This window comes from Belonocnema kinseyi, chromosome 2 (assembly GCF_010883055.1).
Source record: "Belonocnema kinseyi isolate 2016_QV_RU_SX_M_011 chromosome 2, B_treatae_v1, whole genome shotgun sequence".
Lineage (NCBI taxonomy): Eukaryota > Metazoa > Arthropoda > Insecta > Hymenoptera > Cynipidae > Belonocnema > Belonocnema kinseyi.
In genome coordinates, this window is record NC_046658.1 from 97,313,306 (window position 1) to 97,323,721 (window position 10,416).

Below are 10,416 nucleotides of genomic sequence, written 5' to 3' on the forward strand. Positions count from 1 at the left end.
GAGCTCCAAGGAGATTATGTTGAAAAATAAAAAAAAATTTACCCAAAAAAAATTGTTTTTATACTTCATTCTAAGGACTTATTGAACTACCCTCGTAAAAATTAACATGAATTTGACATCAAACCGCTATTTTGAATTTTTTAAAGCATTTTCCTTGCACAACTCAAAAGGGTGCCCCCCCCCCTTTTAATAAATGTAAAATAATCATGATATGTTTTAAGTTTTATATATTACTTTTAATCGTATTAACCTTTTATATGTGAAAAATGCACTTTAGATGCATTTTTAACTTCTTTTAATCTTTGTTTGGTAACAAATCATTCTTGACATGTCGAGTCCTTGCTTACTGATAATCTAGAATCACGTTATCGCAGATCAAGGTCTGACGCGTTCACTTAATTAACTCACACTTTTTTTAAACATACATATATCCTCATATATTGTAGAATTATTTTACATTGATTTGTATAAGAATGAATTTTAACTGGACATTTTCAATTTCTAAGTATTCAATAAAAGATTAAATGATATTAATTGTAAATTTGAGAAATCCGCGAGGCACAAAATTAAAAAAAGATGCATGTGGATTTATTATTATTAACAAATTTGTTCTTTTTTTCTCTCTGTAGCGTTATTTAAATTTTGTTTATTAAACAAAAAATATTATTTGGTAAACATATTGGGTAAATAGTTAAATAATGTATTTGTTATTTTTAGTCAAATTCCCCTTATTAAAATATACTTTTAATTTTCAATTGTCAACTATTTGTACTTGTCTCCAGATTGTGATTTTAGAACTTTTTTTATGCCTCTGTGATCAATAACCGAAACTCATTTTTGTGCGAAGCTCATCGTATTTATTCTGACATAACTAAATTTACCAAATGCATGTGCAGACGGTGATATCAGATCCGATACGTTATCAAAAGTCTTTATAAATACATTTAATGTATGCATTCAAAATTACATTTCTTCGAGTCTCAGGTATGGTAAAAAAAAGTTGAAAGCTTAACATAACTCGAGTTCACGCAAATCGATAAAACAGAAAAATGAGTTTAAAATTAGGTTTGTGATAATGCAGAAGAACTCGATACCGATCTCAAATTCCAAAAAACCAATACACAAGAATTACAAGAGTGTTCCCTCCAATGAAACAGAGAATATTGGGCATTTAACTGCCCCAAATCCTCGAACAGATGCAAGTTTCTTCTCCATAATTACTTTCGCGTAAGATTTTCATATTGAAATGAATTACTATTAAATACTCAATTTTATACTATTGATCGTTTCTCAGAGAAAAATGGATTATACCCGGTAACTAAAAATATGTTATCAGGTATAATCTTGGACTATTAACTATGGAACAGCGATCCAGATTATACGAACTAAAATATACAGATATTAAAGAATAGATAATACCGTATGAAACCTTGGATTATAAATTGAAACAGGAGATTTTTTAATTCATAATCTAAATATATTAAAGCCTAAAATTTAAGATATTAGAATCTATAATCCAAGATATTAAAATCAATCATTCAAGATAGTAAAATATAATATCCAGGATATTACGAACTATGATCCCAGGAAAAAGAATCGATAAAAATCGAGTCGGTTTGAATTGCGTATCTGTCATTTTCTGATCGAAAAATGAAAATTCAATCGGTTGGCCATATTTTTAATCGGTCACCTGAGCGCAGTGCTTTAAATCTGCCATTCCACATTTCTATAAAATGCTTCGTGAATAGAGTTGAATGAGACTGACTAACCTGAAATAATTCCTATGAGCATTCTACGATTCATTCATGTATACATGAATGGGTTGAGATTCAATATGAAATGGAGTTCTTAAAAAATTCCAACAAATAGTAAAAATACAATGCACACACAGCAATTTTCAGTAAACCTGAATCTGCCAATTGTATCTCACCTAAGGTTATGTTTATCTGGGTAGATTATGCAGATTAAAATTTCAAAGAATTAATTCTATCGAATGAGAAATATGAAGTAATAGATTTGATTAGGACAATTCTGATAAAACAAAAATTAAAGAAATTCAAGTTAAATAATATTGTTATATGTTATAATTGATGCCACAATTTATTTCTAAATTAAATATTTTTTTAGTTGTAATTCTATTTTTACAACGGTTTTCAAAAGGTTATTTTGTGTAAGAATTAGAAGATTTATGCTGAATAAAGCGTCAGTGACATTCGATTTATTCAGTGCACATGCTAATAGCTGCAGGGAGACCACATGTTAGAAACGAACTCTGCAATTCTCTCATATCCATTTGCATCACAAACATTCAAATGTTTAGAAAATCAATACCCGCATTTTTTAAACGTAATTTCTATAAAATAAAACTAGAGTGATAGTTTTTGTGGATTTATGATTGATATCAGGTAAATGTGAAGTTTCACATTACCTACAGATTGTAACTTATTCATTTTTCACTTTCAGTGATAACGAGAATTTATAGACGTAAATTTTTAAAAAATCAGTTTTTGTTGTGTAAAATATATAACTAAATTTTTAACATTCACATGTGTAACACAAATGTATGAAAAATAATGCTCAACAAAATGTTAAAATGCAAATAAATAGTCTATGAATGAAAGTAGACTACATGTGTGCCAGGATTTTCTTAAAAATTGCCCATTCAACTAGTTTTTAATAAATATTTTAAACTATTTAAATTCAATTAGTTTTATTTAAACTAATAATTTTCTATCGGAACTATTGTTTCTCTATTGGTTAATGCTGATTCATAATCGCTACCGAATGGGTACTAGAAAAAAATTACGTGGGCGATTAAAAAAGCCGGTTTCTCATTCGAAACTCACTCTAACCTATGGGCGGGTATCTGGAATTCCAGTGACAGATGCGTTATTCAGAAGACCTTAAAACCCATTCAAATGCAAGTGAGTGGATTTTTGTTTCCTGGGATCCAAGGTATTAAATCCACCGTCCTAAAATATTAAAATTCCCAGAGTTCAAAAAAATCTAAAAACCTAATTAGTGTAGTGTGTATGTGGTGGGGAAAATAATTTTAAATTGAAATCGGAATAAGTAATTCAAACTTTTTAAACAATTACGAAAGTAACATTTGACATAATGCTTTATTCAGTGTTCTTTTTGATTTTCAAATGCAAAAAAATCTGTTCAAAGATTATGAGGTTATCTTATTTACCAAAGTGTCTAGGCAAACCGAAAGTATTTCATCTACTCTTGAAATTGATTCATCTTACATAAAATCTTAATACTTTCTTCCTTTTTAAATATATACTGATTCTAGTCATTGAATTTTGGTGACACTTTGTATAATTTCCTGAATAATCTGCACATAATTTGTGAAAAATAGAACACGCGGAGCAGGACGCAGAGACAAAACAGGTGCGCGCGCATGCCTGCATGTTTTAAATCTCCAGATGTTACGAATGAATATCTGAAGATTATAAGAATTTAATATCTCGAGATTATGTTTGGTAATATGTTCATATATTAGGAAAATACTATAGTTTATACGCGATATAATACTTTTCGTTACGGGGTATTATCCTAAACAATTCATTTTTCTCAGTGTTTGATATGTAAAACCTTAATTTTTAGATGGGTTTGGAAATTTTTTTGGGTAGGTTACCAAAGAGAGATAAAAGAAACCGATCTTTTTAAACCTCTAGATGATCAGCGTAGTGAATTGTTAAGTAAAAAGATACAAAAATTATGGCATGAAAAAGTTCAATCCAAGGCTAAAGATAAAACTCGGCCTTCACTCTTTAAAGTTCTAATAAAATGTTTCGGATTGAAAGTATTAATCATGGGATTTTTCTTTCTAATTTCAGAAACATATATCAGGTAATCAAACCATCATAATTCTGAATTTAAATTTATTATTTCTTAAGGCATTGTTTATTTTCAAAATGTTGTTGTCGACTAACTTTTTTTTAAGCTTATCTCTTATTTTTATCAAACTTTTGACAATGATACGATTTTAATTAATTCAGTCTTTTAAAAAAACTTTTGAAATATCTCGAATCATTAAAAAACCATTAATTTGGTAAGAAGCAAAAAGAAAAAAACTCGGTCAATTACAACATTTTTTAAATAAAGAATTTTATATTTTTCAAACATTTGTTATAACAAGAATAATCTTTCATCCTTTAAACAAGACAATCAGTAATAATTTTATTTTATTTTATGTTATTAGATATTCTTACTGAGACCTGTTTTTTAAATTTTAGAACATGTGAACCTCTTTTTATGGGCAAGGTACTGAATTACTTTAAGGAAGAAAGTGAAATGACTTCCCAAGAAGCTTTCTACTGGGCAGGTGGCCTTATCTCTATACATGTTACCCAATTCTTTGTAATAAATCATTTGTTGAATATAATGCAAATAATTGGATTGAAGGTCAGCATTGCCTGTTCTTGTTTGACTTATTCTAAAGTTTTACAAATTAGCAAAACTGCCTTGGAGACAAAGACTACAAGTGGTCAGGTAATATCAGTTATATCATAATTTGGTATTATCAGAAAAATAACCAATGTAAAAATTCTAATCAAAGAAGGTTTTGACAAATATTCATATTGCCAGGGTAGTCCCATGACTTGTTGAAAAATTGACCCCATGTTTTTTTCAAATGTCCATGTTTTGAGACCCTCTGAATAAGAAAAACTGGTTTTTATGAATCTGCATGTCTGTTTGTATGTCTGTCAGTATGCCTGCATGAATGTATGTCTGTCTTTCCGTTAGCCAGCCATTTTTGATAAAAAATTAAAAAGTGAGTGCTTTTTGTGAATTTTTGATACCACCTTTTTCCAGATTCAAATATTCTCTGTACAGTTATTCGTAGTACCTAAACGCGCGATATGAAAAAAGTCAAGAGAAGAAAATCGTTACCTTTTGAAAGTCCTACTAGATTATCATAAAAACTTTTTGAATTTTTCGACTTTAAGTTTACATTTTGACGGCACAAAAAATAATGAAAAATAACAAATTCCAATTTTCGGTCAAACAAGGCAAGAACAAAATATGAATGGTTAAATCTCATTCAGCCAAAATAAATCTACAAATCTGTTATTATTCACTTTATTAAGGACGCGTTGTTTTTGTTTCATCCGTATAAAACAGCATTAAAAATAGAAAAATTACGTTTTTGACAAACGACACAGACAAAATTTGTTCACACAAAAAAGATCTACAAAAGAACCCCGAATAATAATTGACGTTAAAATCCGACCCCGGTCAAATTGGCTGAAATTGCAATATAATATAGTACAAAGCCTCCTGATCAAAAAATCCTGATGGGCACTAGTACAAAAAATCAAAAGTTTTGGGGATTGGTGGGACTAAACGCGAAAAATATGACAAGTAAATCTAACGTCCCGCTTGAAACTTGAAGATAAGGTGCAGATTTTGCAATAAACTGTGATTAGCACAATCACTGACAATACTAGAAACACTGGTAAAACCAGTCCAGCTAATAAGGGCAACAAAATGGCGATGTCCTAGTAATAATAGGCGAAATCATGGCGCTTTCCTGACAATGAAAATATTGTTCGAAATATTAAAAGTGGAAGACAGTTCAGCCAATAAATACAAGACTGTAGATCAGGCCAATTATTGAAGGGAAAGCCAGTCCAGCCAGTAAAGGCAATGTAATGGGACTGCCCTGGCAATGTGAATATTTTTGAAAATAATCAAGGCACAAGACGTTCTGGACCACCAAAGACAAGAGTATGGATCAGTCCAATCAACAAATGAAAGACATGTTATTAGTCCAGCCGGTTAAGACAAGACAAGATCAGCCCAACCAACAATGGCAAGACATGCTATTAGTCATAAGACATTGCCTGTAGTAGCTGGACTGGCTTTTCCTTTGATAATTGATCTGATCTACAGTCTTGTATTCATTGACTGTACTGTCTTCCACATTTCATATTTCGAACAGTATTTACATTGCCAAGGCAGCCCCATGATTTCGCCTATTATTAGCAGGACAGCGCCATTTTCTTGTCCTTATAAGCTGGACTGGTCTTACCAGTGTTTCTAGTATTGTTTCAATCAGGACATTAGATCCGCTTGTGGTCATATTTTTCGCAGCCTCACCTATCTAGAAAACTTTTGATTTTTTGGACTAGTACCCATTAGGATTTTTTGATCAGAAGGCTTTGAACTATATTATGTTGAAATTTCAGCCAATTTGACCAGGGTTGGATTTTAATGTAAATTGTGAGGGGTCCTTTGTTATGAATCATTTTTTAATCGAATGCTTAGTCTTTGTTTTAATCGTGAAAAATAACATTGACAAGTGAAAATTGAATTGTAAAAATATCAATTTATTAAGATGACACATTTTTCATGTTAACTGAGAATAAAAATTAGTGCAAAATAAGGAGCAAATATTAAGCATTCATGAAAACAAAATTTGTAAATTATTTTGTAATATCCGAATAAGCAGTATCAGCCCGATGTGCAGAAATAAATATAGTATAAATTTGATATAATAGTGTTGCATATAGTGTAGAAAAGTTCACATTTTAGATCAAATCGAATGCGAAGCAAGAGATAAGTGATAAGAATGTTTTTTTAAAGCCGAAGGAGTTTTAACAAAAGAGAATTCAAAATCACTAACTTACAGTTGCCAATAGGTTGTTCATTAATTTTAAAAGTCCTGTGAACAAATGCGGGGGAGGAACAAAGACCGAGCGCGTAGCACCAGGTAAATATAATATCGAGCATGAAGCGCGAGAATCGTCGTTCACACGTTCTAGACGCGCTCAAACTTGCAAGCGTGTAGAATGCGCCCTTGAAGCGGGCATATTTTTTTTACTAAAAACAATACAATAATGGTTCATTGTCTTTTAGATACTCAATCTCTTGAGCACTGACTATACAAGTTTCCACAACGCCTTAAAGTTTATTCATTATCTTTGGATCACATTTGTTTTGGTACCAGTAATTTCATTCATGATATATCGAAAAATAGGCTGGCCAGCTTTGCTGGGGATCATCTTCTGCATTGTATTACTTTTCCAGGTTAAATTTCTATTTAAATATTAAATAACATTTAAATTAATAATCTCAAACTTCAGGTGAACTTTAGTAACTAAATTCTTTACTGGAAATATGGATTAGTTGTTCTATGGAAATTTACACCACGGTGGGTATTTAAAGCTTTTTCAAGATCTGATGAAAGACTTCATCTCATCCGCGAAATTCTCAGTGGCTCACAAGTGGTCAAAATGCTATCTTGGGAAGAACCTTTCCTTCAACTTGCTGATGATGTAAGAAGGTAAATTTGTGTTAGTATGCCATTTATAATTTTAGAAATGATCTGTATAAAAATCTACCTTTTGAGTTTTCCTACATTGTTTAAGCTATTGTTAACATAGAACATCAACAAATAAAGAAAAACATTCTTGCTTTCTTAAAATTAACTTTTGAACCAAATTTCCAACAAATCCTTTATTTAACTTACTAAAAATTGAATAAATTCATTATTGCTTGAATAATTACTATGTATTTTGTAGAAAAGAGATACGAGCGGTGTGGAAAATAAACTTCATTCAAAATATAGCAAGTTCTTTCCAATTTTACACTGTGCAAGTTTCCATTTTTGCTACTATAATATTTTACTTCATGTTTACAAAATATATCGTAGCAGAAAAATTGTTTGTGGTGATTGCATACTTCTACAGCCTTAGAATTATCATAAATAATTTATTTGTGCTAGGTATGATTCATAATCTTATAAATAGCCAGAAATTATAATATAAGCGAAATATTAAACAGTATGTTTAGATTATTTTCTGTATAGCTGTTCAATCTGGAGTCAGAGCATTTGCCTCTATTAAACGTCTTGAAAATTTTTTAATATTTAATGAAAAACTTCACGCGGATATTGATAAAAGTAAAAACATTGAAAGCACAATATATATTGAGAGCGAAATTTCTGATTCTAAAGAAGAAATTTTCATGGAGAGTGCAACGGAAAAATGGTATCCTGAATCAAAAGAAGATACTCTAAAATCTTTAAATTTCTCTGCAAAATGTGGAAATATCACAGCTATTATAGGTCAAGTTGCCTCAGGAAAGAGCATTTTATTACATCTCATTCTTCGTGAACTTCCTCTACTTTCTGGAAAACTTAAGATTCATGGAAAAATTTCCTATTTTAGTCAAGAACCCTGGACCTTTGGATCGAGCATAAGGGAGAATATTTTATTTGGAAAATCAATGCACAAGGAGCGTTACGATCAAGTCATCAAAGTGTGTCAACTGGAAAGAGATTTTTCTATTCTTCCTTATAAAGATCAAACAATTATAGGAGAAAAGGGAATAAATCTGAGTGGAGGTCAACGAGCAAGAGTTGCACTTGCTCGAACAGTTTATGCTGATGTTGATATTTATCTTTTTGATGATCCACTCTCAGCAGTTGACGCTGAAGTCAGTAGATTCATTTTTGAAGAGTGCATTTGTAATTTCTTGAAAGGGAAAACAAGAATTTTGGTCACACATCAACTTCAATATCTTAGAAATGTTGATTACATCTATTTTTTAAATGGAGGTTCTATAGAATACAAAAGCACCTTTCAAGATTTGAAACATTCTGGGCTACAGAAAGTAAACCTATTGCAAAGAGATGCAATCAATGAAAATGATATTGAGAATAAATTCATGCCAAAAATCCTTTTCTGAAAATATAAATTCAGGAAGTGTAACCTCTGAAATAAAGGAAACGCAAGCTAATGAAGTGAGAGCTGTCGGAAATGTATCAAACAAGGTATATTTGTCTTATTTCAAAGCTGTGGGAAACAGCTGGATCGTTTTTTTAGCAGTTTCTTTAGGACTTGTGAAGCAGGTATCAATAAGTAGCGGAGATTACTTAATTTCAAAATGGGTAAATAATGATGAAGCTTGTTTGCAAAATGATACTAATTTAGCAAGAAATCAGTGTTTGGATGCAACAGTAAACTATGATTGGTATTTTTACGCCTGTGGTGGTTTATTATTTTCTGCTATAGTTGCAGTATACTTGCGAAACTTTTACTTTCTTAAAATGTGCACTAGAGCTTCTCTTAGAATGCATTCATCTATGGTTCGGAACATTATCTTTGCGCCTATGGTGTTTTTTTATGAAAATCCCGTCGGTCGAATTATAAATAGGTAACTATTCAAAAGAATATGAGTAGGACAGAAAAAAGGACTTCATTGATATCTCAATTTTGTTGTTAGATTTGCTAAAGATATGGGAATGGTGGATACACTATTGCCAACTATCCTATATCAAGTTTTGCAGCAAATGTATTTGATGGTGGTGCTAATTCTTCTCTCTGTATATATAAACCACTGGCTTTTACTACCCATCTTTGTGATTGGAATTGTATCCTTTTTCCTAATTAAAATTAATCTAAGGACGAGCCGAAGCATCAAGCGTTTGAATAGCATAAGTATATTGTCTAATGAATAATCTATTATTAATTAGGGTTCACGTAATAATTATATTTTGATTTATTAAGTAACGCTTATCATTTGTTTCTAGCACAGTCTCCAATGATTAGACATATTGATTACACCCTTCAAGGTCTCGAAACAATTCGAGCTTGCAATGCTCAAGATTTATTATCAAAAGAGTTCAATGACCACCAAGATCAAAACACTTCGTCTTATCCGCGAAATTCTTAGTGGATCACAAGTGATCAAAATCCTGTCTTGGGAAGATCCATTCGTTCATCTTGACGATGAAGTAAGAAGGTAAATTTGTATTCGTATGCCATTTATAATTTTTGAAATGATCTTTTTAAAAATCTACCCAAATAATTTCTTATACAATTTGTACTTTTTCGAGTTTTCCTACATTGTTTAAGGTATTGTATACATCGAAAATCACCAAATAAAAGAAAAACATTATTGCATTCTTAAAATTAACTTTTTAACTAAATCCTAACAAATTGTTTATTTAAATTACCAAAAATTGACCCAATTTATTATTGCTTCAACAACTGCTATGTATATTCTGTAGAAAAGAATTGTGAGCGGTGTGGAAAATAAACGACATTAAAGCTATAGCAAGTTCTTTGCAATTTTACACGGTGCAAGTTTCCATCTTTGCTACTATAATATTTTACTTCATGTTCACAAAATATATCGTAGCAGAAAAATTGTTTGTGATGATTGCATACCTCTATAGCCTTCGAATTATCATAAATAATTATTTTGTAATAGGCATCATGTATAATTTTAGGAATGGTCAGAAATGATATAAAATAAGAGAACTGCAGAAAAATATGTTACTAATAGTTTATGTTCATGTACAGTCTGTCAAGTTAAAGCGTGGGTGGCTTTACTCGCAGTCGGTAAGGTGTATCGACATGATTTTGGTGTCAAAATATTAAGAAGAGCTCCCTTTTT

The 10,416-nt window shown here is 30.8% G+C and overlaps 1 pseudogene; it reads left to right on the plus strand.

Annotated features, from left to right (window-relative positions):
• Window positions 1–2,884: 2,884 nt before the first annotated feature.
• The window catches only part of LOC117182909, a 10,524-nt pseudogene continuing 2,992 nt past the window's right edge, over window positions 2,885–10,416 (plus strand).